The 24,953-nt window shown below is 43.3% G+C and overlaps 1 protein-coding gene across 4 annotated transcripts in view; it reads right to left on the reverse strand.

Annotated features, from left to right (window-relative positions):
• LOC117148056 overlaps positions 1-24,953 on the reverse strand; it is a 112,831-nt gene that overhangs the window by 55,056 nt on the left and 32,822 nt on the right. The gene's annotated exons all lie outside the window — the stretch shown is intronic.

Here is a 24,953-nt window from a genome sequence, read left to right on the forward strand (position 1 = left end):
TGCTGTTGCTGTTGTCGATGTGAATGATGATTATTTTGATAAGTTGCGCAACATGTTGCTGCCGCACCGCCTTGCTGCCTTGCTTTCCTTTCCACTTCAACTCCAGATGAGCATCTCCCCTCAATGGCATCTTAATTGTTCCGCTGCCGCCGCCCGAGTGGCGGCAACATTGTTGCCAAGGTGTTGCCTACCTCAAATTGCCGCTTGTCACTGTGCGGAAGTTGCAGCAACTGCAGCAGCAGCAGCAGCCGCAGCAATAACGCGAGCAACAACTATGATTATAAATGCTTTTTATTGATTTATTAATCGTTGTCTGCTCGCTGGTGAAAGGATTTCGCTCTGGGCCTTATCTCATAAATTTCCAAAGCGTTTAAAGCAGATCTCTCTCTATCTCCCTCTCTCGCTTTTCCCGCCACCTCACCCCTTCGTTTTTCAGTTTCCTGCCAACAGCTTTCTATTGTTGCCTTGGCAAGTTCAAAGTGGCAAACGCTTTTGGCCAGCTGCTCTCTGCAGCTCTCACTTTAAAAGCTGACCCACGCCCACTCCCCAAAATGAAAATGGGAAAAACTCACACACACGCACACGCACACACACCCACAACGGACATGAAAATAAAAAGGGATTGCTGCCTCGTGTTGCGTAAAGAATAATAAAAACAACAAAAAGGCGCCGCGAAAAATGAAAGAAATATATGCAAAATTATTACCGAAAAATGATTAGGCTTAAGGAGTGTGTTGCAGAGCGCTGGCTTGCTACACTGCTAAAAAAAAATGTATCAGAAAATACTAGCAGTTCTTCATATATATTTTCCTATTCTTTCATTTTATTTGAGAGACTTTGGGTATTTTTTCTTTATATTCAAGCTTCAAGTTGCATGTGGAAGTTAGCCAAACGAGTCGCTTATTATGGAGACCTCGTGTGGCAAGCGAATATTTGAAAGATGCATCATTTGAAGTTGGCCAAATATTGCGTGCTCTCTGGACCGCATTAGCATAATTTTCGCGTTAATTTTCGTGCAGTGTGACCACAGATTGCTTTGTGTTGCTGCTGTTGCTGCAGTTGCTGCAGTTGCATTTGCAGTTGTTGCTGCAGTTGCTCTTTCTGTTGCAGTTGCTGCTCTGCCACCTACAATATGTATGGCTTAGGTGTCGCCTTTGTGGCACGAACATGACTTTTGGCGGCGCATGCGTGTTGCCTGGCAGTTTGTTGCCAGTTGCCGTTGTTGTTGCTGCTCTTGCTGCTGTTGTTCCACTGATTTACTGGCCGTTGCCGTTGCTGTTGTTTCGTTTTTGGCCAGAGATAAGCGCAGACAAACAATACAGTTGCTGCCGCACAATTTGCAGTTATTTGTGGGACGATAAGCCGCAGCAACAGCAGCAACAAGTGCCGCTGCGGCTGCAACTGCAATGACATATTGCTGGCAGGCGCAGGTCAGCGGCAATTGAAAGGCAATTAAATTAGATGCCCATACACACAAGACAAAACGAGATCAGCCGCAGAGTCAGAGTTGAGTTGAGCTGAGCTGAGTGGAGTGTTGCTGTTGCACAAACAGCCTTGAAACAAGACGATTGCTGCTGCTGCTGCTGCTGTCGTTACTTTGGCCACAAAATTTATATTATTAGCCAATTGTTGCTGCGGTGCAGGCCATGATGAAACGGCAAACAGTTGCTGCTTGGTGTTGCTGCTTTTTGCGTGTCGAATTTGACTATTTGTCGGGTTCTTTCTGCCGTTGTTGCCGTCGTCATTGCGCAATAATCATTTTCAATTTTCATATAAACATTTTGTTTTCGTTTTTGCGGCCGTTGCCGTTGCCGTTGCCTTCACCTCGTTGCCGCAAATCGTTGCACGTTGCCATTGCAATTATTCCTGGCATTGCGACAGCGGCAAACGACAACAACGTGCCAAGACCACCCCAATAGTCATTAAAGTTTAATAAGCTAGGGCTCTGAGTTGCATTTGTTGCTGCTGCAGCTGCGGAATGTTGCTGCTGCTGCTGCTGCTGCTGCGCCTGTCACAGTCGCACTGCTGATGCGTTTGGGTCACCTGCAATGTGCAATATGCAAGCAGCAGTGCGCCAGGCGGAAATGTTCTCAATTTCTCCATCCAAAACTAATCAACTCTAGTCAAAAGTTGACGGCAGCAACACCTGGCCAAGATCTTTCGGCCAGGAAGTGGCAAATGCGGCTCAGAATGTGCGTAAAATGCTGCAGCAACAGCTCAGCATCAGCATCAGCTCGTGGCATAAACAATTTCCGGGGGGGTTTTTTTTTAGCTCGAGTGAGTGAGTGACTAGCATTTAATCAAGAGCAATCAGCAGCAGCAACATCGGCCATAATTGCTGCCATGTTGCACTGGCCACGTGCTCCATTTTATCAACATTTTCAGCCACGATGACAACAGCAACTTGCAACTTGCCAACTGCAGCTTGCAACAGCAGCAGCAGCAGCAGTAGCAGCAACATTTTGATATGGCACACGCAATGCTCATTTGTCCGCCATCTGCCATACACACACTCACACACACACACTTATTTTTTGATAAATGCTTGCTGAGCCGCAAAAAAGATTTATGATTATTGCTTTGTAATTTGTGTTTAAAATATGCGCCGCCTTGTTGTTGCCTTTGCGGCAATGCTGGCTGCATAAAAATCAATTAGCAGACCCGAAATCAAAGAAGCTCGGCCACCACCAACATCGACAACAACAACAGTTGCCTTGAGTGCATAAAGAATTAATGTTGCACGTTGATGGCTGCTGCAGCGCCACCTATCGGCAACCTTAATTTTTTTATTTCCCAGCGACAGGAAGATTAACAAAGCGTTACAGTGGACACTGGATATGTTGGGTATTTCCTATGCAGTTAAGTAGCTAATAAAATATAACATCACAATTTAAGTCGCATAAAATCAAATCAGAAAATGTTCAAAACTATGTTTTTTTAGAAAGCATTTAGCGAAATGGTATTTTTCCTAAATATTACGGCTCAAATCCCCATGTATGTTGTCATTAGGCAGCTTTCACTGTACAAGGGGCAGCGCTGGCTTGTCAGCTCTCTAAGCAGCCAATTAATGTTGCTGCCGTTGCAGCAACAACAGCAACATGTTGCATGCAGTGCAATTTATTAATGAGATTGCCCGGTTGATTACAAAAAGGCAAAGAGCGTTGTTGTTGCCGCTGCTCCCGCTGTTGTTGTCGCACGCAGCAGCAGCAGCAGCAGCAGCAGCAGCAACATGTTGCCGTTGCCAGCGGGTGTTGCACATTTATTGAGCGCTTATTAGAGACTCCATCGTGCGTGCACCGCCCCGCAATCGACCCACACCAAATTAGGTGTCAAATGACAATGGATGGGTGTGTGAGTGTGCGTTGTAGTTTGTTGTTGGGCTAGCTGGGAGCGGGAGGGGGGCGTGGCAGGGGCAGGTTTGGTGCTTTGGGGGATTTTTCATATTTTTTTATTTCGGGGGGTGTTGACGCGCAGCTGGCGCGTATTAAGGTCAAAGAGCGATCGCAATCGCAATCGGATCGTGTCGCCCCAGCAGCTGTCAAACTCAATTCGCAGCTCGACTTTGCCACATGCAAAGGTCAGTCGCTGCAGCTGCCACAAGATTTTCGACATTAACTTGCCACACACACACACACCCCCTATGCAATTTTTTTTCTCGTCCGCTTAGCATCATAAAAATGTCAAAGCTTTATTTGCCCGCTTCTTGTTGCTGATGTTGCTGTTGCAGTTGCGGCTGCTGTTGTTGCTGCTGCTGCTGCTGCTGCTTGTGTTGCAGTTGCAGTTGTCGCCTCTGTTGTTGCTGTTGCCATTGTTGTTGGTACGGTGGCGGCTAATTGGCGTGTCATTGGCTGGAACGCAGGCATAAATCTGTTATTTTATACTCGCCTCGTATGTGCAACACACGGCGTATGAGTAATGTGAACAAAAAAAACGGAACACAATAAATCCATGGCGAGCGGGGCGAAGAGAGAGAGAGAGGGGGGCGGGGGGCGAACAAAATGGGCTGGGCGAAATGTTTAGAACAAAGGTATATAGAAGTATTTATATATAGTTTCTTAGGAAAAAAAACCTTTGACTTTTAGTCATTATATTTTACTGTGTAAGCTTTGATAGTTTTTTGAAACCATGTGGCTTTCATTCACGATATTTAATTGCGAACTTTTAAAGTGGCTGTTGTTTTTTCTACCTTACTTTTCCTTGTAATTATTTTATTTATTACATAGCATAGTTAAGTTTACTTTTGTAATAAAAAACAACCTATTTAAATACATTTACTGCAAAATGAAAATCCTTTTCCTATTGCTGTTAATTATTCCTTCATTTCACCATTCACTTTTATCTCTCCATCATCCAACAATTTTTCATTTGCCACTTTTCATCGCCCGCCTTGCCCGCCAATTACCGCACCACCCCCCACCGCTTGCTGCCGCCTTAACCCAATAAAGCCCCCCGCCCACTGTCATTCCCGCTGAGCGGCCAAATTAACCCACATCAATCACAATGCAAAAAATTTCCATTTTAATTTGAACGCAACTTTAAGGAGTTGTGTCAGTTATTTTTAAGCCAATTTTCATAGCTAAAAATAAAATTGAACAGGAAAATGGCAAAAAAAAAAAAAAAAAATAAGCAGTTGGAAAAGCTTGAAAGCAAGCCTAAAAATACACAAAGGGGCGGGCAGGCAGGTGGCGAACGGAAAATCTCTGTCAAAATGCCTATGCTCATGTTTGGAGTATATCAATCCGATTCGCCGTCCGTCTCTCTCTGGAAAAGGACGGGGCATTGGGGCAGCATCTATCGCGCGTGCTCTCTCACTCGCACCCTGTTGTTGTTAATACAATAATGGAACGCGGTCTGTTATAATATTTACAGCTTTGAATTAACTAACGAGCTCGAAAAGCGAACCGGTTGCAGCGGCAACAACAGCAACAGGTGTTCAGCGAACGCGACGCGGAACGCATGGAACTATCCGGAACAGGTTGGAACGTTTTGGAATCCGTTGCACTCAAAAAAAATAAATAAATAAAAAGGTTTTTTAAATTTATGACATTTTGGTAATGGAGTGTGAAGTGAGCGGCACTAGAGACTTTCACTCAAACAAACGAATCCTTAATTATGCACATTGATATTGAAATAACTGAAAACACATCTATTGCTTCAACAATTTTCAGAAGAAAGTTGTTTTTAAACATATAATTTTACTTTCTAAGAGTCTTGGGTAAACAGTTTTTTATTTATACTAAAATTAGTTGCATTTGAATGGAATTTAATGTTTTATTTAGGATGTGTTCCCTATCGCTTCAGTGCATCCGTGGAGCCTCGGAGCCTCGTGCCGACTTTCACTCATCCAAGCTGCCACACCCCCGTACACTAAATCCATCCTGCCCCCAGCGTCTCGCAGATCCCGAAACCAACTGCCCACACGCTAATTGCGGCAAACAAAAACGCACGAACGGAACGCAATCGAGAAGGCACCAGATCGGACCACCAATGCAGCAGCAGCAGCAGCGGCAGCAGCAAGTTGCAACCGTTGCTGCCACATGCAACATGCCACTCACCCAGACAGATACCGCAAAAGGAAAAAAATGGGATGCGAAATAAAACAAAAATAGTAGAGGCAAAGAGGAGAAAAATTCCCATAAACAAATAAACACTTGACTTGATTGTGGACGCGACTTGGTTCAGAGACCAAAGCTACCACGGATCGGATCGGTTGGGATGGGATGGTATAGGATCGCTTCGGATCGGATCGGGGGCGTTATCGGGAGCAGGAGCAAGCAGCCCAGTCGTGCCGCATTGTTATGGATGAGGCGTCCCCCAACTGCAACTGCAACTGCATCAGCAAATCAAATTATGTTTAATTTATGCGCCGCACAAGAGGCCAAGTGCATCAAGTGCAGATGAGCAGAAAATTCAGTATTTTCATTTTTTATTAGAATATATTGCAGAAATGAAATCTAGTTAACTGTTTAGATAATTAGCCTGGCTAATTACTGCGATTTAACGCCAAACTTAACCTTGAAAACGAACATCAGTAGTCCCGACATAATATTGACTTATAGCCTGTGTTTTTTGAAATCTTAAAAAGCGTTTACCTTTTAAGCATTTTGTAAGTGAGAAGTAGAAAAAAAAAACCCGCCCAGTAGCCAAGAAGGCTGAGAAGGAAGCCCACGCCACATCATTCATGCCACAACGTCACCAGGAACCAGGAACATGGAACTTGTAGCATGGGGCACATGCAGCAACCACTGCGGCAGTAACTTAAACTGCACCACCAGTTGGACCACCAGATAGCAATTATATATATATATATATATATATATATCTGTCTGTATTCTGCACTCTGCTTTTGTGGCAAGTGTTTCCCCTTTTGGATTTGCCAGGCTTAGGCTGCTGCCATAATTTCCATCGCCGGTCGTCGCCACAAATCTGCCAACATAATTTTGTTATTTCACTGCCACTTTGTTTGACGTGCAAATGTTTAGCTTGGCCTGGCTTAGCTTGGCTTCTTGGGTCCGGCACATCCTGGTTTTCGGATGATTTTTCAATTTGTGTGTGCCCCGTGTGCCTAAGACAATCGGTCTGAATGAAAATAAAAAATAGATGAAAAAAAAAGCAAACAAAAAACCCCACTGCTGCGGTTGCAACCCGTTCCGCTCTGGTCATAAGTAACTTTAAATTATGATGAAAGTAATTTTCTGCTTCAGTGGCGAACGCCGCGCCAACTTTTAGTCAGCGTCAGGGCCGCAACTTGATTTACACCCCGAAAGGAAGAGCTGTGGAAAAAGCGATGGCTTTTGGGGCAATTGTGTATCCTACGATCGGTCGGACAGGAGCCGGCAACAATAGTCAAGTGTAAATTAAGTAATTGCCGGTCGGCAGGAGCTGTGCAAGTAACTGGCAGCCAGTAAGCCAGTGAGCAGTAACCACATAGCAACCGGTAACCAGTAGCTGCTACCGTTGTCATTAGTGACAGGCCAACATGGGAGAAATGCCGAGGAGAGACTAAAAACATAACAAATGAAAAACCCCAGGATCGGGACTCCAAGTGCCACGACTTCTGTTCATAAATCTCCGTGCAACGCGCACAAAATACGGGACACCCAGTGCCACCCATGAAAACATGAACGTAGCTACATGGATGGATAGATGGCATATGCAATGCCAAAATTGCCATCCGAATGATGAACTTGCAGCCCTTTCCTTTTCGAATTTAGTACCTTAGATACTGAGCACAGATACAAATGGTATAATAATTAATATAATTGAACTGAAATCACCATGTACTAACAATTGATAAATCCACCTTTGTAATTTCTGTATTTCTTTCAAGTTGCAGTTAATGATAATCGCTGATTTCGTTGCCCAAGAACCCATTTGAATTAGCCAAGCCAAGCTCTGTAACCCACAGGGCGTTGATAAACCGCAAGTTCGCCCAAATTACAATATTGTTAGCCATTTGCAGCAATCCGAGTAGTTGTACAAATTTGCATAATAATAATCACCGCCAATAATCTAAAAAAAAAACCGAACCCAATCCAAAACGGAAACGCACAAACTAAAGACAAATTACTCACAGCCGCCCCCGCAGGGCAATTAAGCCTGGCTAACACAAAAAATACAAAAAAATAGAAACAGCTAGGCTAAAGGAAATCTCAAATCTTTGTAATGGACCCCAGCATATTTGTACAATTAACAGTTATGCATTTTCTTTTTGGCCTCGTTGGAAGCTGCCGGACTTCAATGGAAATTAAGATCAGGCCATACCTGGCCAAAAAACGAAACATTTTCCACTGAACGCGGGGACATTTCAATTGCTGGTCAACTGAAACTAGGGAAAAAATCGGAAAACTGGCAAGAAAAAAAAATGAGGAAAAAAATTGGTAAAAGAGCGAAATATTTGGACCAGCAGCTGTTGGCAGGGATAACGAAAAATCAAAAAAAAAAAATGTAAAAAAAAAGTATGAACTCTCGCTGCCGTTTGGCTCGTTTATTGCTTGCTAAAACAATTTAAAAGCAATTTGAGTCACGTTCGGGAGTCGAGACGGGGGCGCGGGGATACGGATACTGAATGGGCATTCATTGAATTTGCATTTTCGTTGGTCGAACCAAGTCTGGAAGTCACCCGAAAAGCCGTTGCAATTGTTAGCCAAAGTTACTCGGGCACTTGGCGAAAAAAGTAGGCCGAAATGCATTAATAAACTTAATTGATTGGCACTATGAAATAAATTAAATTTATATTTAATAAGAGTTTTTCGACGGTTTCCTTCACTTTAGAAACAGGCATAGTAGTTCATAGCTAACCTGCAAAACCCCCTTTTCAATTTGAATTTTTGTAAAATTGTTTAATTGATTCGAAGGAATTTCTTTCGGTGCGTTGGTGTGTTTTCTGTCAATTCTTTTGGTGTCAGATTTCAATTTTGTTTCGTTCATTTCCAATGCGTATCGTTTGCTTTAAGGCAACCACAGCAACAGCAGCAACAACATCAAAATAGGCATTTGGCGGCATTTTTACAAAAGCCACCGCCGCCAGTTGCAAGTTTATTAATTCAGCAACAACTTTGCAACTGTTTTGAGTCAGCAACGGCCAAAGCAACAGCAAATTGTCATCCCCCGCGGCTTGTTTTTCCCATGTGAAATTTGCATTTTCATATGCCGAAGTGCCTGGCTGTTGCTGTTGCTGCAACTGCAGCAATTGTTGCTGATGCTGCTGCTGTTGCTGCTGTTGCTGCTGCGTGGTCTCCACACCTTTTGGCAGCAGCAGGAGCAGCAGCAGCAGCAGCAGCAGCGTTTTGGCCATTGTGTTGATTTATGTTCGCATTTTGTGGTCATTTCTCTTAGTGGCCCGGCCAGAGGAAAATGTGACAGCCTTTAGCCAAATCAGCCGACTGGAATATGCATCTATATATCCATATGGCTCTGAGCATCTATATGCACACATAGCCCATACTTTGTTTGGTGGGCACTTGCTATTTAAGGCATTTTTACCTGCTTCTGCGAGTCGGAGTAATCTCAATTGCTAATTGAAGTCGTTCGAAATAACTCACCTGCAAGACAAAAAAGCAAAAGAGAAAGGAAGGCAAGTATTTAGTACAGATTCATATATTCGTATAATATTTCTTAAAAGTTTCAAGTATTTGGAAAATGTCGAATAATTTATTTTATAAACAAACATAGTCTAATTCCCTGACAATTAAGCAGAAAATGCAGCAAAAATTGTTAAAAATATATTTCATTTTTAAAATGTATTCGCTTGACCCCAATAAGGCGTTGACCATTCGTTTGCTCCGTTCGCTCCGGAAAAGTCAAAAGTTATGGGTTTCATTAGGCCGCATTCGATAGGCAGATAACGAGTGACCCAGGCGGACTAACTGCAAACCTTCGAACGACTTGCAACTTCGGTTGCAAGCTGGACGATGTGGCATTAGCACACACCCGCTAATCTGGGCACATAACTCCAGTTTCGTCGGCGATTTCGAGTGCGGTGTGCACAACAAATGCGGAAGCACTTTCCAAAGATGCAGACAACTTCTCCAATGATGGAGCCACTTATCGGGCGCCCCCAAAAATTGCATTTTTATACATATATATGCGCACATATGTATGTATATCCTGCAGTGTGTATACATATTATCTGGAAAATAGTTGAGCGTAATCGAAATTGCGCATCGTTCTGGCAGGAGGAAAAAAGGCTGGAAAATTCGATTAAAGGCGACCAGGTAAAATGCAATTAGAGGGTGGGATGCGTTATTAATGTGGAGCGCGAGCTCTGGCAGCCAAACGAGCTGCAAAATATTGATATACATATGCCACATATGTGCCCCAATCCCCTCTGCCCACTCCCACTCCACCCCCCTCCACGCCAGATGCACATATAACATATATATATATATATATAAACTCGGTCTAGGCATGCGGAAGCGAAAAAGCGCCAAAAGCCAGCGAAAAATGTGCGAAAAAACTGAGAGATGAAAACGCTGCGCGGAGAAACCAAGGCCACTAACCGCAGACTAAAGTACCCTTCACATGTATATTAGCTACATATATTAAGTATATACTAAAGTCCAATCAAAAGGATTGCGCACTGAATGTTTCATGCTAAATTAGAAATTATGTATTAATATGCAATTGATCGCTAATCGATTACAATATTAAATACCTACTGCATCTGATACTATCAGACACACAAAGTAGCTCTATAATGTATCTTATACCTAAAAATGCATAATTTTGAGGACATACTTCAATTGAAAACCAACTTAACAGCAGTTATCAAAAGTAGTTGAGAGTATCTAAGCCAAAGGAGCAGACCAAACGAAAATCGGTAGCCAAGGCGCTGCACAGTCCAAGTTGCGGGGCCTGACTTTATATTAGATTGCCAAGTGGGAGGTGTTCACGCACACACTCAAACACACACACGGACACACTCACACACACTCACTCACTCACACTCAGACAGTGAGTGCACACGGATAGGGGCTAACAAGCCGGGCCAAGACTTGTGTTAAATGAAAACGCATTAAAGCTCGGCGAGCGTTTTCAGTGGGCGTGTTGCGGCTGTGCGAGGGGCAGCAAATAAAAAGGGGGCGGGGGAGGGCGCTATGAGGGGGCTGGGGGCGTGGCGGGCGGCAGCAGTGGGTGTGCCGTAGATGGCAAGCGACGCTGCCAACTCGTTTCGCGCTGCCTCCTCCCCCAACTGCTCCCCTCTAATTCCTTGATTAATTTTGGTATATACTTTTATTCGCGCGCGCAAAAGAAATGGGGAAAGCTGGCATTTCGAGTTGGAAAAGTGCAAGAAGCAGTACATATACCTATAGATGCCATAATCGTTCTTTAAAGGAACTGAAAATAAAGTCGTAAAAAATCACTATTTGATTGATATTAATGCACAATTGTTCTCCCCAGCAAGTGGACAGCCCCAGAGCAACCTCTACGATTGTCAATTTGCCACCGATGGTTGCGACGATGATGGCAAAATGATGGCGACGGCTTTATCGCTCATTGTCATCTCTATATACACATATATGTATATATTTTGCGAGTGGGTACCTCCGATGTCTAATTGGAAAAACACGTGAGCACGCACAGCTGCGTAGTTGTCATAATTAGAGACTACTCTATAGCCAATATATATATATATTGCATATCCGAGATCTAGATGGGCTGCCGCATAATGGGCCAGCGGATGAGACACTCTATTCCATTCGCCTGGTGGTGTTCGATATTGCCGGGCGTATGGAAACTGCAGAGGCGAACAGAAAACTGGGCGACAATTTGCTAGATTGATTGAGGCGTCGTCCCCAGGTTACCCCTTTCCCCAAGTCCCCTAGATTTGCAGGGTTTCAGAGAGTTCCTGGCTGCCGGGATGCGATCATGTTAACCGGTTCGAGCAATTAATGCCTTAAATGCGCCTGCCTGGTGTGGCATTGTTAATTAATAACACGGAACCCTCGCCGTCCGCAGATCGCAACGGCGACTAATTGTTAATGCAAAAATCGTTGCAAGTTAGAAAATCAATTTTTACTTTAATGACCTGACAGGTAAGTGCATATTAAAATCGACCAACTGGCCCTCCTCCTCGCTGCTTAAGTGTTAAGTGGGTAACTAAAAATATGAGTAAGATCGTCGATGTTACGGGCTGGAAATTGGCCTGCTCTTCACTCAATCGCAGATCGATCATTAGAATATTAATAAAAATTCCCGAAAAAGAAAATTAACTTTAAGATTCCTATATCCTACTAATAATATGGGTATCAAGGATTTGAAATTGCCGTTTTGTGTTTAAATAGATGCCTTTCGAACAGAAGCTATGCCCCTTTAAGCACACAATTACGATAGTATATGTCTTTGGCTAAATTGGCTTTTCACGAAAATATGCCTTACTAATTATTTTCCAAGTGCTCATTTAAAAATATTTATGTTTTGTAAAATCCCTCGCACAGCTTCAAATATACTTTACGATTTATTTGCAGCGCCGCTCTGAGTCTCTCTCCTATCTTTTGGCGTTTTGTTTAAGCCACGCCCCCGAAATTGCAGTTACACGGGGCCAGTTTCAAAGTCACAACTCGACCGGCAACACTAAAAAAATTCCAAAAGAAACCGCCCCGAAAAAAAGCGCTTACAAAAAGCGGCAGAAGCAGATAAAAAAAAAACAAAGTGCAACCGCAGGCCAAAGCAAATAGTGTGTGGAGTGGGCGTGGCCAGTTGGAGCGATGCGAGTTGCTAGTTGCAAGTTGCAAGTCGCAAGTCGCTGTTGTTGCTGCTGATGTTGCTGTTGGCGGCGGCGGCGCCTGGCAAATGCACAAGGCCAAAAGACTATAATTAAGCCATGCCAGAGGCCAACTCGGCCGGGCCGAAAGGAAAATGCGGCAAAAGGGAGGGGTGGCCGACAAGCGACAACTTCCTTCTAACCTAAAAACCAAAACTAAAAAAGCTGGGCAAGGGGCGGGCAAAACAGAAAAATAAGAAAAAAAAAATGATACGCAAAGTGAGATGGAAAACGACTTTTATGCAAAATACTAAACAATATCCGTTGTGCGTTGTCAACAAATGACATGAAATTGGCAACAGCAGCAGCAACTGCAGCAGCAACATGGGCAAAAGGAGCACATTTCCGTTTCAAGCAATTTCCGCGAGAGTCTCTCCAGCACTCGAGTGCCATTTGATTGGTAAGCAATTTACGCAGGCAGGCGACAGCAGCAGCAGCAGCAAAATCGGGCCAAAAGCGACCAGGAGGAGAAAGGGGCCAAAGGAGCTCAGAGGACCAGAAGACCAAAAAAGAATGTGTATGAAAACTTTGCTGCAACATCTCGCGACCCTGACCCGCAACAACATGTTGCACGTTGAGCACCCGCCAGCAACAGATCCCGCCAAACAAAAAAGATACTCTAACTGCTCAAAATTTTAATAAGAGCATTTGAAAGTATCTTTCTAGCTAATCGGTTGACACAAGTGCAGTAGACAAGAAAAATAATTTATTGGGTTGTAAATGTTTTGAGGAGTCGTAAATCTTTCGAAACAAGCCTTTTGATATGTGAACTTAAATATCAAGCAATGATTTAGATATTAAACAAGGGTTATGCCTTCGACGTTTAAATATAAATGCTTAAAAACTCATTAAACAATTTTAATTTAATTCTTGAACAAATCGACAAACCAATAAAAAATTACTATTACTAACTACACATTTTGACATATAAATCACTTGATTTATGAGTTAGTTATTATCAATTTCCTAAACCTTTAATCCATATTAACTAAAGGGCATCCATAGTCAGTTTTTAGACTGCCATCTCTTCGTCGTTTGATCTTGTACGCATCAAATGTTGATGCCTCATGTGATGCCGTGGATGCTGGTCGAGCATCCGTTCGTCTGCTGATTTGTATATCTAATTTTCATAATCTCCCAACAGCAGCAACAGCAACATGAATGGCCACATTCGCCATGCCACAAGCCGCAAGTTGTTTCTGTCTCTGGTTGAAGGAAAGGAAATCAAGTCTCTCTGGCTCAGAGGCCTCATTTGAATGCGTGCCATGGATAAAAAAATGGGGGGAAGGGGCCATTTTACCAGTGGCCAAAAGGGGGTGGCCAGTGGGGCGGTGGGCTGCTTGCAACCACAGGCGGCACGTTTAGCAACGCATGTCAACGCAACAGCAACAACAACATCATAATCATCGAGAGAGCGCAGAGTGGGGGGCAGTTCTTTTGTAATTAACACAGAATCCGCTTCCGGCAACAGCCAGCATATAATACAGTTAAGAAAAAAAGAGTTAAATAGCCATAAAATATTCTATAAAAATATGATAGTACCAACTTCTATGATAGAGCTCCCAATAACCGTTTACAACATAATCTAGCATTTTCCGGACAAATAAGGAAGCGTTCTTTGAAATAAATCTTTAAGATATGACATATATTTATATATATTTAAAACTTCATATTTCAAGATCCTTGCTACAAAACATTCCTATTATTCTGCGCCGCAACTGTGTGCGTGCGTGCCGGCAGCAGCAACATCAACAGCAGCTACCTGCGACATGAGCGACATGGGCAACATGAGCAACATGTGTCCGATGCGTTTAGCGGGTGGCCCCGCTGCAATGTTATGTAAGCTCGGCTGCGACATCTTCTAGCTGCTGGCAACATGCACCTGAGCCACGAGAATGACGAATGACAAGACATGCAAACGAGTCGAGATGGCCAGAAGGGAATGGCATGGGGCCAGTATGGGGGAACAGATGGGGGGCAGATACAGGAGACAAAGGAGAAAAGGAGACAAGGAGACAAGGAGACGTTGACAGTTTGGGCCTGGTCGTGGCCAAGATGTCACATTTCATTAGGCAGCTGGACAGCCGGGCTGGCTGCTGCAGTGTATCCTGCAATGTTGCTAGTTGCTAGTTGGTTGCGGCTGCTGTTTGGGATGATGCATGGGCACCTGTTGCATGGCGGCGTTTTAGATTAGTCGCCTGTAATTAGTTAATAACATGGCAAGGCATGTCTAAATTGCAGTCGCGACATCAAATTGCAAGCGGCTGCATTTTGATGCCTGCATTTTGATTGATGTTGCTGCCGGGCCAGCAGCAGCAACACCAACAGCGTTTCAGTCGCCCGAACAATGTTATGCATATATTTAATTGATAAGTTTTTAGCACATGATAAATTTTAATATTGTGTGGCAGAGGAACTTGCTACTCTGACACAAGCCGCGCACAAAAAGAGCCACTGATGCAGCAGCAGTAGCAGCAGCAGCAGCAGCAGCAGCGGCGGCAGCAGCAACATCAACAACAGCATTCAGCCACCTGTAGCTGGGGCAACATAAGCCGACATAAATCCATTAAAGCCGCACAAATTCCAAGTAAATTAAAAGCAGTTAAACTCAATTGATTTCGAGACGCAGCAGCAACAGTAAGAGGAGCAGCAGCAACAGCAACAGCAACAGCAACAGCAACAGCAGCGGCAGCCACAACACCTCGGCAACAATAAAAATAAACAACCAACGAAAAAGGAGGGGAAAAAATCCAAACTGAAATGGAAGCTGAAATGGAGACCCAGAGGCCTCGGTTCAATAAATTTTTATCGCAGCAAGCGAGTGTGTGTCCGTGTGGGCCAAAAGGAATGCGTTGATAGTGAAACAAGAGCAACGGCAGCAGCGGCAACAGCAGCAACAGGCTAACGACAACCGACAGCCAACAACAGAAGCCGCATTCAAGGCGTTGTACAAACACATACATAACAACAACAGCAGCAACAGCGGCAACAGCAAAAGCAACATCAGCCACAGCAGCAACACTAGAAATTTTTGAGAATTCAGCCAAAAAAAAAAGTTAAAGGGTTACCAAAAAAGGGTCACAACAACAAGGAGCCGCACATGACTCATACGCCAGCAACAGTAACTATCTGGATTTTTTTCAGCGCTTTTAGGGTTAACCTCTTGCAAATTGCTTTGATTAAGCTGTGAGAGCTCAACTGAATAAGTGAGTGACTGACTCACTGACTGGATGGCAAAGAGGAATATGGAAGCGTGATGTTGCCAGGACTTTATGGAGTCAACAGACTAAATCTCCTGCTAAAGCGGAAAAAACGTTGCAGCTTAGAGGAAGCACTAAACTGATGGTGGGGATAATTGTGTGGAAAAGTCCACTTGTGCAAGTTAACTGGCATATATCATTGCAAAAAATAGCTTTATCTTTTTCAGAATTTCCCAAGCAATTCGTAGAAACACGTGGGACATGTAAGCTTTTGTCGAGAGATATGATTTAATATAAATTTTTATATTTAAATATACGATTTTCTTCGCCATTTCTTTGCCACCATTTAACGTGGTCAAAGTTGGCCAAATATTTACCGGATCCAGCTCTTTAGCTTCATCATTTTCGCGGCACCCACGCATGGTTTTTGATAGCCCAACTGCACAACACACGTCCCCCTTCCCTTTGCCAACATTTTGGCAGCATTTGCCATTTAACTGACCCAAACCGCCAACTGCAAAATGCAAAATGCAACTACTGCCACTTGTGCAACGGCAGCAGCAGCAACAACAAAACTTTCTCTGGCCAAGAATGTGCGCAGCTGCAGCAACAGTTGCCGCAGTTGCAACAGCAGCAACAGCAACAATCCTCGCATGTGGGGATAAAGAAATGCTTGAGGCCCAAATGAGAAAAAAAGGAGGAAAAATGAAAAAATAAAAGACAGAAATACGCGGCCAGATAGTCCCAAGTCTTCCGTCTTCTAGTCCAGTTCAAAGCTTTTGGTCCACTCAAGTCATTCATGGCAATTGAAAGGAGAGGGTTAAAGGGGCCAAAGGCGGGGGTTAAGGGGAGGAACAGCACCCGCCGCGTGTCGATTGAAAATTTATGATCACAATTTTGGTTAATGCATTTTCGTGTTTGTGCCATGATTACCAAATGTTATTCACGCTCCACTGACTCGCCTGGGATGTGTTTGTGTTCGTGCACCGAAAGAAATATGAGATTGAATTGTAGGATCAGAATTTAATGGCAATACGATCATCAATGAAATAATTGGTACCTTAAATGCTGATTCAATCCCCTTTCATTTGGATATCCTTTTCAAAAGTGTATCTTTCTTATATTTTTTCAAATACTCAAGCCTTTTCAAAAGTGGTTTCCAATGTTTCTCGAGTTTTTGATTTGTGTATGTGTGTGTGAGAGTTTCCTTGGTCAGCAATCAATGCCAAAATGGCGCGGGCGCATTGCGACTGCTTACGGTTAACTAAACATTCCAAACGCTCCAATACGACAAACAAACGCTGGATGCAAACGCCATGGCAGCCGTTTTCCAGGCCCGGCTTTGAGTTTCAGCCGCAGTTTTTCGGGACTAAGTATCGATTTTGGGTCTCAGGTCTCCGCTGGTGAACACCAATAAGTAGCCATGCTAAATGGCAGAGTTGTCACCCTCCCACATGAATTCTGGTCATTAAAGCACATAGTGCAAACTATTCATTCGATTATTTGGTACTTTCGATCCCTTGATACAGTTTTCAAATTGGAAATTAGCTAAGATTTTCCAATTGAAACAACAGGTGGCAACCCTGGCCTAATACAATCCATTTCGGCGGCGACTTGGCAGCTGCCGTAAACACATTTCTGCTCGTTTCCAGTGGTTGTTGGTTGTGATTGTTGCTGCTGTTGTCGCATTTCCGTTTTGCTGCTGCTGCCGCTGCTGTTGCTCCCATTTTTGGGGTTAGGCGGCTGGCAGGCGTAGGATTGCCGCAGGAGAGCCGGGCTAATGTGTCTTGTAATTTGCATGGCCATTTGTGAAAAAAGTGAAAAGTTTTTGTTTCATTTTTGCCTTATTTTCTTGGCCGCCGCGAATCGCTGCTGTTGCTGCTGCTGCTGCCGCTGCCGCTTTTTTGCGTAAATTATGCGGCATTTTTACCGTTGCCGGTGGAAAACAGTAGCACTTACAAGCTCCTTTTACGGCCGCCTGACTGCTGACCAAAAGCGGGCAAAAGCAGTTGGCGCTTTTCTCATTCAAAATAGTCACCAAAAAGCCCCGAAAATAGCAAAACTAGCGAAAAGAGCCAAAAAATGCCAAGAAAATGAGCAACTTTTTATGGTTATGATTGCGTTGTGTCTGCTGCTGCCGCTGCGAATGCTAAATATGCCATGGAAAATGGTGGAAAAATGGAAATGCCAAATGTGCCTGCCCCCACAGCAGCCGCATCCCTCCACTGGCCACGTGGGCGTATGAGCAATGTGGCTCAAGTTGCTGCTGCTGCTGCTGCTGCTGCTTTCACACACAATTAGCGTATGTTGCATCTTTGTGTGGGTGTTGCACCTTCGCCCTCCCTTGCGCCTCCCCGCCACCCGTTCCGCAAGCAGCTAAATAGAAAACTGCAGCATGTCCATGAATCATGTCCAGACTTAAGTCTATTGTTGCTGCTGCCGCTGTTGTCGTTGACACAATCAACAGAAGCAGCAGCAGCAACTGAAGCAGCAACATGAGGAGCAACAGCAATTGATTTGGCCAACATACGGGCTGCTGATTGCCAGCCCCTGACTTGGTTTCTTTGACTAATGATACAAACGACAACAGCAACAACAGTAACACCAAGAGCAGCAGCAACAACCACGTTGTACAGCAGCAGCAACATGTTGCTGACACGCGCTCATCGTTAGCAATGCGAACGAACACTTGAGTTTTTCTCGCAGTGTTTTATGCGTGGGCTCCGCTTGGAATGCCTTAGACATTATGTATACTGTATTTCCTGAGAGTTTTTCACCGTCATTGTTGGTGTTGCTACTTGGGAATTTCTGGTATTGCTGCACTTGAAATATTTCGCTGCTCTTTGCTGATGATCTTTGCTATGTTGCTGCCTGCTATGTTTATGTTATTCTTATCAATTGTTGCAAGCAGCAGCATTTGCAGCTGCCGCTTGTGTTTTGCAGATGAAAATGCAATTAGTTATATGATAGCTTACCGCTAGGAATGCTGTTGATTTGAACCAAATCCGCCAACGATTGTTGTTGACACTTTGCTTAACTGGAAAGCCATTAAAATTGTACCGGCTACCGCTGTAAACAGAACGATCTTCCAATGAACAACTGTATATATAAATATTCATATATACAAACGTAAAATCATGGATCTCTAAACAACCGACACCTGTTCGCCGCTCAATATCAAAAGAGCACGTGACCAAGCGGCAACATCATTGCTGCCACAACGGCAACATGTTGTTGTTCTTGCCGCCGAGCGGTCAACAGGAGAAAAACATATTAAAAACAAAAAAAAAAATTAAAACAAATCCGAAAACAGCAGCGCATTCGCCTTGTAATATCATAATTCACACGGTGTTCGACTGAAAAAAGAGGGGTGTGGCACGGGGGCGGACGAGCAGCACGATTCCGATTGTGAGGCTGCGATTGCCGGCGGGTTAACAGCGATAAATCGATTGGGCCAAAGGGGCAACAGGTGGCCAAAATGACGCTACTTGTTTAAAGAAGAAAAAAAATGCGCTGAAAAGAAGCAAGGGCAAGGGCTAAAAAAACAACTGGTTTTTGCGGCAAGGAGCTGCCGAAAATACAAAAGCGAACTGGGTCTGTGGGCCAAACGAAAAAGAAAACAGTTAAGACCGGCAATAAATAAGATCAAAGTCCTGCTGAAATTTCAAAGATCTTAAAACAAAGGAAGGCAAAATGAAAAGGAAGCGCAAAAGGCGCGCGTGCAACCTTGAGATAATTTAATCGGTTCTGTTTGAGAGCAAACACAGGCAGACACACTCACTAAATTAAGAAGAAAATAATGCAATATATATATATATGTATATATGTGCATATAAATAAAGGGAAAACTAAACACACACATGTCGATGATGCCGATCGAGCCAAAATGCAGTCGCAAACAATTGAAAGCATTTTCGCAAAAACGCAATAGCAAAACAAGAGCGAAAGCGTTGACAATAGAGGCGAGAAACCAATGCGTTGTGAAATTCGGTACACACAGAGAAAAAAGGGCGTACTTATATAAATAACAAGTAATTTATTTAAGCATGCATTTTTTTTTAAATGCTGTCGGTTTTGGAAATCCGCACAAAATAGTAGTAGTAGTAGTTTAAAATAATTCTATATGACTTATTTTTCAAGCTACAAGTTATTATCTTTTGAAAGGAATTCTTTTATATATTATTTCCTAATATAATTATCTCATAGCTACACTTATTTTGTGCCCACTTAACCGCCAAAGTTTACCATCTATTGTTTTATTTAGACAGATCTCGAATGTTCAGCACGCATTTCCCCCAATGTTTTCCCATGTTTTCCCACCCACTCCCCCCTTGGCCACGAGATTTGTGCAAACAGAAGGGAGTTCAATACAGAAGTGGATTTCCTGCTGCTCGATCAGCAACTCCTTCTTCACAGAAGGCTCTTCAGGAGCTAGTATGTGTATAGAGAAATGAGTGCTGAGCATCATCATCAGCAAACACTGATAAATTATTTGACAGATTATATTTGCGTTGAACTTTGGGCCGTGGTAAGAAAGACGGCGGCTACATTAATAAAAACGAGAACACATGCTGACGGCATATCTCAGGTGGGCAAAAAAGAGGGGGCGTTTCGCAAGGGGGGGGGGGGGGGGTTGTAAGGGTGGCGGGGCAAGGCACAAGTGCAGCCACAAGTTGATGAGGCAAACGCAGAAAGAACCAAAAAATGTGATCAAAAGAAAGCGAAATTTTAAATACCCTTACCAAACGTTTTAGAGTGATTAATTTAAATGCAATAATTTAAAATTAGAAAATAATTTACAGCCATACTGCTAATACATAAAAAAGATGTTACACATAAATAAAAATTAAATTTCTCACAAATTCTTTCTTAGTTAAGTTTGTGTGCGAAGTTATTTGATTGCCTTTCAGGAAGTTTCCTTTTTATTGGCATCTTTATAGCTTGAATACCCTGCCGTTTGGAAAGGGTATTTGCAACACAAAAAGAAGCATACTCCATGTTGCAGCTGAGAGAAAGCTTGGGGTCTGCTGCACTTTTGCCGTTGCTCTAACAAATGAGCGTCATGTCTTTGCCCGTCGCAAAACAAATCTGAGCAATTTTTTATGATAAATAACACCCGGCTGAGGGGTAAATAGATGGGGGAGATGCAGATGGAGGGGGCATGGGTTGTACGTACACACATACATACATACAACTGGGCAGAGACTGTTAACGGGGAGCAAAAGGAAGGGGGGTTAAAACGGTGGGGAGCGGCAAACAGCCGGCAGCTTGTGCAAACAAACAAATCGCCGTAGATTTATTTTAGTGCAAAAGCCTTAACACACTAAATTGCTCAGGCATGCGTGGGTTAACCATCTCTGGGGGCTTTGGAGTCCACAGGAGACTCCGAGCATGGCGATCCATTGCGAACCGGAGGGGCAGCATATCGATGTGGCGATGAAAAATACTGGCTTTCAACGCGGTAATTAAAAGATGAATCGTCCTCGTGGTCCTCACAGCCTCTATGCCCGTCTCACTCGCACACTAGCTTATCTCCCCTCTCTCTCTCTCTCTCTCTGTCTCAGACACGCTGGAGTTCGAATACAAATTATGCTTCATTAGGCCAGATAACGCCCCAGATCAAGGCTGGAACATATATCCACCAAATACATTGGCTGACCGGCAATAAGGCACGTTTGTACGAGTATGTATGATTGATTAATGCTTTTAACATGTCCGTAGCAAATTGGAATGGAATGGAACGGAATGGCATTGGAATGTGCCGGCGATAGGCGGGAAAAGTCGAGCTAACGGTCTACGGAGAACAATTTCCACCTCGATTTTAAACTAATGATATTTCGCGTGTTCAATCTTTTCACAAATGTGGCATTGTTAATCATCGGGAATAAAAGGGGTGTTGTCACCAGGAATAGTGGAATGAAACAGTTGCGTATAATTCCCAATCAACCATATTTTGGTATTCGAACAACACATCTACTTACTTAATATAATTAACAGATACTTTTGACCGGCAACATATGTAAAACGAAACTTAATTGTAAAAGCCGAACCGTTGGCTCATTAATTCTCATTTCGCAGGTTCCACTTCCGACCAAATTTTGTTTTATTGCGCTTTGTTTTTTATTTACTTATTCTTTATCAGCCAGCTGCAAAGTGTTCTTTGAAATTCGCGCGTGCCAAAAATAAATTTCAGCTTTAAAGCGAAACAAAACAGAAAACGGAGGAAGGGGCCACTGTTTTATTTTCCTGAGGATGTTACCTGCTGACTTCTGTTTCGGTTTCGGTTTCTGGCTCGTTTTAATTTTTATGGCTCGGAACCCTTGTCTTAAATGCGTTCTGTTCGTTTCATTGCCGTTGGCAGCTGTTTGTCGTTTCGTTTTGTTGACCCAAATTTCTTAACCGAAGATTTCTATCAGACGAGCCTGGCCAGAAGTGCATTCAAATTGAAACCCTTTTGGCCGCAGGGCAACCCCTTTTTGGTTTTCGTCTAGTGAAAGTTTCTTGGCGCGTGACTTCTTGAGCTTAGGGTAAACGAAAGAAAGGGTAAAGAAAGTGAGTTCCTGGCCAGCTGTTTGGCTAACTGTAAATGTACCGTTAGGTTCTTAACCACCCCGGAGAAAGTTGTCGCTTCCCATTATTCCAAGATCAATCTATCAACAGAGGAAATGAAAGATGGTAAAGATATTTGTTTCCCTATAATAGCCCAATCGTGTGATACCGTCTGGAGAAAGTTTTGTTGTTTTTTAGGGGTTTGTGTGGGGAGAATGCGACAGATGTTTCCAGAGTTCATTCAAATATAAAATTAAAAAAAAATATAAAGTGTTTGAAGCTCTCTAAAGATTATAAATATAATATTAGCTCTCAGTAAACATCACTAGTAACATTTTATAATGTCTGCTTTGTGACTGGATGGAAATCATGATTCCCAGGCTTACCCAAATTACATATTAGATTAGAGATATTAGAAAACAACCTCCGCACACAGATTTCCGCATAGAACTCACCTGCAACGAAAGGCAATGAAGAGAGAAAATTAATATCAGTTTGCAGGAAAAATGAAGATGAAAATGGCAACTCTTATTAATAGACAATCAATCAGCGGGTTCCGACAAAAGGCCGACAGCCATTGTGGTGTGGAAGCAAGCCGATCTTGGCCAGCAATTCATCCATGGACCATGTATAGAGTCCATACACCGAAACCCAAGATAATGGCCACTGTATGGCCCCTGCTCTGCAATTAAGCGGCAATTCAGTTCAGAATCGAAATTGGAATTGCAATGGGAATGGCAATGGGCAATGGCAAATGGCAAATGGCCAATGGAAGTGGCCAGACATGGGCACCAAAGGCCCATGGTGCGGAGTCAAGTGCAAACACTTGCGACCTGTCAGCGTCCAGCGGCCAGCAACAATGGCCTTCTTGCTTTTCCGCTCTGCGAAATTGATTAAACTCATTCATAATGACAACGGCAGCAGGTCCAATAACGAGTTCAAGAACTCTAACATTTGATTTGTTTCCCTTTTCAGCCAGAACCATAAAAATCGTATATACACAGTTTGCCTTTCATTAGGGTACTAAGTTACAACCAGCCAAAAACCAAGTATTAATCAAATTAAAGTTTAAGATTTCATTCATTTAAGCAGTTTTCGAAGGAATATATTTCCATTTTAAATCGTTTTTGTGACCGAAATATATATGGTTTTTCATTTCCCAGCTCACTTGCTAGCTGTTATGCTCAAAGCAGAGAGTATCTCCTGTCAACAGTCAATTGTGGCTAATGAACTAATGGACACTTCATGGCCAAAAGCAAGCCGAGTAAAAATCACTTCTCTTTCTCTTTTTGCTTGTGGCCTAAAAAGTGTGACCAGGCTCGGTTTTGTGGGGGGTAGGGGAGTGGGAGTGTCGAAAAATAGGGAGAAAGGAAAGGCGTGGCCTGCAATTTACACAGGCCGCACAAATGGGGGAAAAAAGATATGATCCAATTCAATTTAAGCGCGTGTCTCATGGCGAAGGTAACAACAATTTCAATGCATATATTTGTATTTGCAATGACCCAGCTGCCAGTGTTGTTGTTGTTCCTGCTTGGTGTTGTACAAATGCAATTACAACTAAAACACACAGCAGGGGAAAAACACGAGGAAAATTGGGGGGAAACGGTGGAAAACAGGGGGAAGGGCTAGCCAGTAAGCGAAACACGAAGAGCCATCATACACACACCACCAACGAGGAGGTGGACAAAACGGGGTGGAGGAAAACAGCGGCTACAATTCTTTTTTTTTTCTGTTTTGCTCCGCCCACTTTCCCACACCCATCGCAACGAATGACGAATAAACGCGAATGGGGGAAATTAGGGGAAGGGAAAACAGAGCCAGTACGAAATTGTTTAAGCTCTTAACTTAATCAATTAATTGCAATTATAAATTTTGCATATGGTCACCTTAGAGCTGGTCAAAAGCATTTGGTCACACTACTTTCGAAATATAGTAAATAATTGAGAAGGAAACATAGAAACCATTTACAAATATAAAGCATTTCCACTTCAATCGCTGTAATAACAATAAATTCCCTTCCCAGTTTTGAAGCTCTTTCTCTTTGCCAAACTCCTCATAATTTTTGCATACCGAAAAAGGAAACGCGAATCAATCTACCCTTTTTTCCGTATTTCCCCTCATACAAAAAAAAAAATAAGAAAGATATTGTAGCCGGCGGTGGAGGGAAGAAAAGGGAAGCGGCACCAGAAGAATTGAAAGGCGTCTGCATTTAGATGAGACAGAGTGGGAGGAGAGGCAATTTCGTGGGGCGGTAAGGGGGGCGTTTTTCCTCTCTAGGTGACGAACGTCATCGTCGCCGCACTCAAATCGTGGGAAAATGTTTTTCACGCTCCTGTTGCTGTTGTTGCTGTCGCTCTGTACTGCAGTGCAGTTGTTGTTGCCACGTTGCTCAGTGTCTACGGGTGTGTTGTTGGCATTGTTGTTGCTAGTTGTTGTTTGTCGACTGTGGGCTGATGAAAAGCTTTTTTGCCGCTCGCCGCAATTCGTTGCGCTGCATTAAGCAGGGCAAAAACATAGAAAAGTCCCTCAGAATATACAAAAGGCTAAGGCTTCAACTTGTGTATATTCTCTAAGGATTTTTAGTGTGTGAGTTTTTCGGGAGAATCTAGAAGAAACCATCGAAAAAGTTGGATTTCGTTGGCAATAAATGCAATTTATTTAGTAAGCTATGGATTCAGTTAGCTAACTAGAATGCCATATACTAACTAAATTAAAATAAACCAGAAAATTGCGGACATTTGGGTACTTCTGTGCAGATTATCAGGCACTGAGATACACATATAGCCATAAATACGAACAGCAAAACGCAGCGCCGAATATAACATTCACCTGATCTTCCAGTCTGTTTCTTCGCTTATCGCACACGCATGCCGTGCCCTTGGACCTCCCCCTGCCGCCCACTGCCATCCACCGACCAAATCCACCGCCCACACGAGCGC

This window comes from Drosophila mauritiana, chromosome X (assembly GCF_004382145.1).
Source record: "Drosophila mauritiana strain mau12 chromosome X, ASM438214v1, whole genome shotgun sequence".
NCBI lineage: Eukaryota > Metazoa > Arthropoda > Insecta > Diptera > Drosophilidae > Drosophila > Drosophila mauritiana.